The sequence below is a fragment of the Entelurus aequoreus genome, linkage group LG27 (assembly GCF_033978785.1).
Source record: "Entelurus aequoreus isolate RoL-2023_Sb linkage group LG27, RoL_Eaeq_v1.1, whole genome shotgun sequence".
Lineage (NCBI taxonomy): Eukaryota > Metazoa > Chordata > Actinopteri > Syngnathiformes > Syngnathidae > Entelurus > Entelurus aequoreus.
Window position 1 is genome coordinate 3,339,135 of NC_084757.1, and position 6,753 is coordinate 3,345,887.

A 6,753-nucleotide genomic window follows, 5' to 3' on the forward strand; every position below is an offset into this window, starting at 1 on the left:
TGCTAGCATGTATCTTACATAGCTATGCTAGTGTTGCTAACCTAGCCAGATGTTAAAATGTAATGTTGGCATGCGGCTCACATAGCTATGCTAGCGTTGCTAACCCAGCATGATGTTAAAATTTAATGTTAGCATGCAGCTCACATAGCGATGCTAGTGTTGCCAACCTATCATAGTGTTAAAATTTAATGTTAGCATGTAGCTCACATTGCTATGCTAATGTTGCTAACCTAGCCATATGGTAAAATGTTATGTTGGCATGCAGTTTACATAGCTCTGCTAGCGTTGCTAACCTAGCGTGATGTTCAAATATAATGTTAGCATGTAGCTCACGTAGCTATGTAGTGTTGATAACGTAGTATGATGTCATGTTAGCATGTCACTCACATAGCTATGTTGGTGTTGCTAACTGAACATGATGTTAAAATGTAATGTTAGCATGTATCTTACATAGCTATGCAAGTGTTGCTAACCCAGCATGATGTTAAAATTTAATGTTAGCATGCAGCTCACCTAGCTATGCTACTGTTGCTAACCTAGCATAATGTTAAAATGTAATGTTAGCATGCAGCTCACATAGCTATGCTAGTGTTGCTAACCTATCATGGTGTTAAAATGTAATGTTAGCATGTAGCTCACATAGCTATGCCAGTGTTGCTAACCTCACATGACATTTAAAATATAATGTTAGCATGTAGCTCACGTAGCTATGTAGTGTTGATAACGTAGTACGATGTCATGTTAGCATGTCACTCACATAGCTATGTTGGTGTTGCTAACCGAACATTATGTTAAAATGTAATGTTAGCATGCAGCTCACATAGCTGTGCTAGTGTTGCTAACCCAGCATGATGTTAAAATTTAATGTTAGCATGCAGCTCACATAGCTATGCTAGTGTTGCTAACCTAGCATAATGTTCAAATGTAATGTTAGCATGCAGCTCACATAGTGATGCTAGTGTTGCTAACCTATCATGGTGTTCAAATGTAATGTTAGCATGTAGCTCACACAGCTAGTGTTGCTAACCTAGCCAGATGTTAAAATGTAATGTTGGCATGCAGCTCACATAGCTATGCTAGCGTTGCTAACCTAGCATGATGTTACAAAATAAAATGTTAGCATGTAGTTCACGTAGCTATGTAGTGTTGATAACTTAGCATGATGTCATGTTAGCATGTCACTCACATAGCAATGTTGGTGTTGCTAACCGAACATGATGTTAAAATGTAACGTTAGCATGTATCTTACAAAGCTAGGCCCTTGTTGCTAACCCAGCATGATGTTAAAATGTAATGTTAGCATGCAGCTCACATAGTGATGCTAGTGTTGCTAACCTATCATTGTGTTAAAATGTAATATTAGCATGTAGCTCACACAGCTAGTGTTGCTAACCTAGCCTGATGGTAAAATGTAATGTTGGCATGCAGCTCACATAGCTATGCTAGCGTTGCTAACCTAGCATGATGTTACAAAATAAAATGTTAGCATGTAGTTCACGTAGCTATGTAGTGTTGATAACTTAGCATGATGTCATGTTAGTATGTCACTCACATAGCAATGTTGGTGTTGCTAACCGAACATGATGTTAAAATGTAATGTTAGCATGTATCTTACATAGCTATGCTAGTGTTGCTAACTCAGCATGATGTTAAAATTTAATGTTAGCATGCAGCTCACATAGCTATGCTAGTGTTGCTAACCTAGCATAATGTTAAAATGTAATGTTAGCATGCAGCTCACATAGCTATGCTAGTGTTGCTAACCTATCATGGTGTTAAAATGTAATGTTAGCATGTAGCTCACACAGCTAGTGTTGCTAACCTAGCCTGATGGCAAAATGTAATGTTAGCATGCAGCTTACATAGCTATGCCAGTGTTGCTAACCTCGCATGACATTTAAAATATAAAGTTAGCATGTAGCTCACAAAGCTATGCTAGTGTTGCTAACCCATCACGATGTTCAAATGTCATGTTAGCATGTAGCTCACATAGCTACGCTAGTGTTGTTAATCTCGCATTACGTTAAAATGTCATGTTAGCATGTCGCTCACATAACCATGCTAGTACTTTTCAGACACCGTGTCAAAGACAAACACAAGTCATTAGCCTTAAAGCTGTACACACGCGATAAAAGCCTGTTTGAACTTCCTCAATTAGCATCAAAGCTAACACACTTCTATTTTTCATCGGCTGTCTGCATATTATTAAAAAATGACATATATAATATATATTTTGAAGCCAATTTGATTAATCTAGCATTTTTTGAGCTACTTCTAAGATATTTAATGTAAAACGTGATGTAAACATTGTTACCACACCAGTCCTGTGCTGGCTTCTACTGGACGTTAGCGTGACCTCCTTGACCTGTGACCTCACACGACCTCATGACATGTTAGGATGATGATGATGAGGATGAGGATGAGGAAGGTGACACCACATAAATGAAACTAATTGACTTTTTACGAGAACAAGCAGTTATGTCATCCATCTAACTGTGTCCCTGGGGGGCATGTTAGCACTTAGCTGTGTGTGTGTGTGTGTGTGTGTGTGTGTGTGTGTGTGTGTGTGTGTGTGTGTGTGTGTGTGTGTGTGTGTGTGTGTGTGTGTGTGTGTGTGTGTGTGTGTGTGTGTGTGTGTGTGTGTGTGTGTGTGTGCTTGTGGTGAGGTTTTTCCAGTCATTGGATAAAAGTGAATAATTGCAATGTCCTTCATACAGACGGAGCTTAGCATCAAATATTTTGTTACTTGACAACTGATACTGTTAGCATGTTAGCTCTTTTTTTGTGCTAATACACTTGAGTCATATTTTGGTAATTGATGCATGCTAATGTTAGCATTTTAGCATTTTAAATACTTTTTTTTTTTTTTTAGGTACACACCTCAGACTGATATATTTTAGTACTTGACACATGGTAAATGGTAAATGGGTTGTACTTGTATAGCGCTTTTCTACCCCTTTTTAAGGAGCCCAAAGCGCTTTGACAGTATAAAGTAATTTAACAAAAATATTTTTTAAATCCCCTATTTTATGACAAAAACGGATAAAATAACAATGCAAATATTGCACATACATAGTCATAGTACTTTAAAAAACACGTTTTATTTGATTATAAGGACGAAAAAATGATTCTCAAAAAGTACTAAAAAAAGGTACAAAAATGGTTGTATTTGTTTATTTTATCATTTAAAAAAAAAAGATTCTCAAAAAGTACTAAAAAAGGTGTTTTATATTATGTATTTCTAAATTAGCCAAAAGTATAGTTTAAACTTTTTTTTTTCCAGTGAAAAATAAAACTATAAAAAAAGTTATAGAAAAAATGACTTTATACAAAGTAATTTTACAAAAAATATATATTTTAAATCCCCTATTTTATGACAAAAACTGATACAATTATGCAAATATTGTACATACATATTCTTATTATTATATATTTATTTTATGTGTGGAAAAAACAGGATTAATCTCAAAAAGTACTTTAAAAATCGTCTTATTTTATGATGTATTATTCCAGAATTAGCCAAAAGGGTAGTTAAAACTATGAAAAAGTTATTTAAAAAAACAATACTTTTTATAAAGTAATTTCACAAAAAATATTTATTTTTTTCCCCTAATTTGACAAAAACGAATAAAATAATAATGCAAAAATTGTTGTATTTGTTTATTTTATCATTTTAAAAAAAATATTCTCAAAAAGTACTAAAAAAGGTGTTTTATATTATGTATTTCTAAATTAGCCAAAAGGATAGTTTAAACTTTTTTTTTTCCAGTGAAAAATAAAACTATAAAAAAGTTATAGAAAAAATGACTTTATACAAAGTAATTTTACAAAAATATATATTTTAAATCCCCTATTTTATGACAAAAACTGATAAAATTATGCAAATATTGTACATACATATTCTTATTATTATATATTTATTTTATGTATGAAAAAACAGGATTAATCTCAAAAAGTACTTTAAAAATCGTCTTATTTTATGATGTATTATTCCAGAATTAGCCAAAAGGGTAGTTAAAACCATGAAAAAGTTAGTAAAAAAAACAATACTTTTTATAAAGTAATTACACAAAAAAAAATTTTTTTTTCCCCCTAATTTGACAAAAACGAATAAAATAATAATGCAAAAATTGTTGTATTTGTTTATTTTATCATTTAAAAAATATATATTCTCAAAAAGTACTAAAAAAGGTGTTTTATATTATGTATTTCTAAATTAGCCAAAAGGATAGTTTAAACTTTTTTTTTCCAGTGAAAAATAAAACTATGAAAAAAGTTATAGAAAAAATGACTTTATACAAAGTAATTTTAAAAAATATATATATTTTAAATCCCCTATTTTATGACAAAAACTGATACAATTATGCAAATATTGTACATACATATTCTTATTATTATATATTTATTTTATGTATGAAAAAACAGGATTCATCTCAAAAAGTACTTTAAAAATCGTCTTATTTTATGATGTATTATTCCAGAATTAGCCAAAAGGGTAGTTAAAACTATGAAAAAGTTATTAAAAAAAACAATACTTTTTATAAAGTAATTTCACAAAAAATATTTATTTTTTTCCCCTAATTTGACAAAAACGAATAAAATAATACAGCAAAAATTGTTGTATTTGTTTATTTTATCATTTAAAAAAAAATTATTCTCAAAAAGTACTAAAAAAGGTGTTTTATATTATGTATTTCTAAATTAGCCAAAAGTATAGTTTAAACTTTTTTTTTTCCAGTGAAAAATAAAACTATAAAAAAAGTTATAGAAAAAATGACTTTATACAAAGTAATTTTACAAAAAATATATATTTTAAATCCCCTATTTTATGACAAAAACTGATACAATTATGCAAATATTGTACATACATATTCTTATTACTTTGATTATATATTTATTTTATGTATGAAAAAACAGGATTCATCTCAAAAAGTACTTTAAAAATCGTCTTATTTTATGATGTATTATTCCAGAATTAGCCAAAAGGGTAGTTAAAACTATGAAAAAGTTATTAAAAAAAACAATACTTTTTATAAAGTAATTTCACAAAAAATAATATTTTTTTCCCCTAATTTGACAAAAACGAATAAAATAATAATGCAAAAATGGTTGTATTTGTTTATTTTATCAATTAAAAAAAAATTATTCTCAAAAAGTACTTTAAAAAAATGTTTTGTTATATTATTATTTCAGAATTAGCCAAAAGCTTAGTTTAACCTTCTTTTTTTTTTCCAGTGAAAAAAAAACAAAAAAGTAATCAAAAAATAACTTGTTACAGTTAACATTTTAGCATTTTAGCTTTTTTTTTGTGCTAATTTTGTAAGTCTGTACCGCAGTGTCAAATATTTTAGTAGATATACACAGTCATATTTTAGTACTTGATGCATGCTATCCTTAGCATGCTAGCATTTTAAACACATTTTACAGGTACATATTTTGGTATTTGGGGCATGTTACAATTAGCATTTTATCATGCTAACATTAGCATGTTAGCTTTTTTAAAATTAATTAGGCAGGTATACACTTCAGTGTCATATATTTTGGTATTTTACTAATGCTAACTGTAAACACTATTTTAAACTAGTATGTTAGCATAGCACTGTTGGCATGCTAGCTTTATTGAGCTAATTTTGTGGATAAACACAGGGTTAAGTGTAAACTCTGAGTAAGTAAAGCCTGAGATGAGGCACATTGTTTTTTTCCCCTGTGTTAGAAAAAGGGGTAAGTCAAAGTCAGAGTTAGTTGCCACGGTAACTTACCTTGAAACTGCCTGCTTTTCTTCAACAAACGCTGAGTGTCTGATGAAGGAGAAGACATGTTTGTTACTTTGTATCTTCGTCATTCCTGAAGACTCATGTTGTTAGTCACACATCATGTCAGGAAATGAGATCAAAAAGTGCCAAGAACTTTTAGTATTTTTGTGTCCAAATGTTTGAAAGAAGACAGAAGGGTCACGGTCATTAAAAACGTTGAAAAAAAAGTCATATTTTTATTAGATTGTATTTTAATTCAACACTTATGTGTCTCGGTGCACTTCAGGTTGTTTGTTTTATGTCTTTTGTGTCAAAACTGTTGTTTTTTTGGGGGGCAAACACTCAAAATATGCAATATTTTCCTCAAAAAAATTATTCCAAAGTGTAATATTTGATGTGAATTAATTGGAGCCTTGAATATGTCAATAATTCATAACAACATTGCTTGAAAGACACAAAATGTGCAATCATTTCCCCAAACTTCAAGTCTGTCTGTCGGGTTTTTTGTTTTGTTTCATGTTCTATGTACTTTTTGTCAAAACTCTGTTTATTACAGCAAAAACACAACATTTACAATATTTTCAACCAAAATGATTTAAAGTGTAATATGTGATGTGAATTAATCAGAGCCATTGGTTTTGATTCATTATTATATTTTGAACAAATCCCACAAAAATTCTAAAGGACCTAAAAGTGACCCACTTATAAAAATGTTAAAAATAAGTCATACTTTATATATATATATATATATATATATATATATATATATATATATATATATATATATATATATATATATATATATATATATATATATATATATATATATATATATATATATATATATATATATATATATATATATATATATACATATATATATATATTCATTTATTTTTATTAAAAATTTTTACTTTCAACTTTCACAAAATATGCAATCATTTTTCCAAAAATATTCCAAAGTAGAATACTTGATGCCCAGTAATTGAAGCCTTGAATA

The 6,753-nt window shown here is 29.5% G+C and overlaps 1 protein-coding gene across 1 annotated transcript in view; it reads right to left on the bottom strand.

The window, feature by feature from the left end:
• Positions 1-5,883, bottom strand: part of LOC133644206 (dermatopontin-like) — a 34,171-nt gene extending 28,288 nt beyond the window's left edge. The window contains exon 1 of the mRNA XM_062038551.1: positions 5,760-5,883. The gene's annotated coding sequence lies outside the window, so the exon portion shown is untranslated. The remainder of the gene's footprint in view (positions 1-5,759) is intronic.
• Positions 5,884-6,753: the final 870 nt, after the last annotated feature.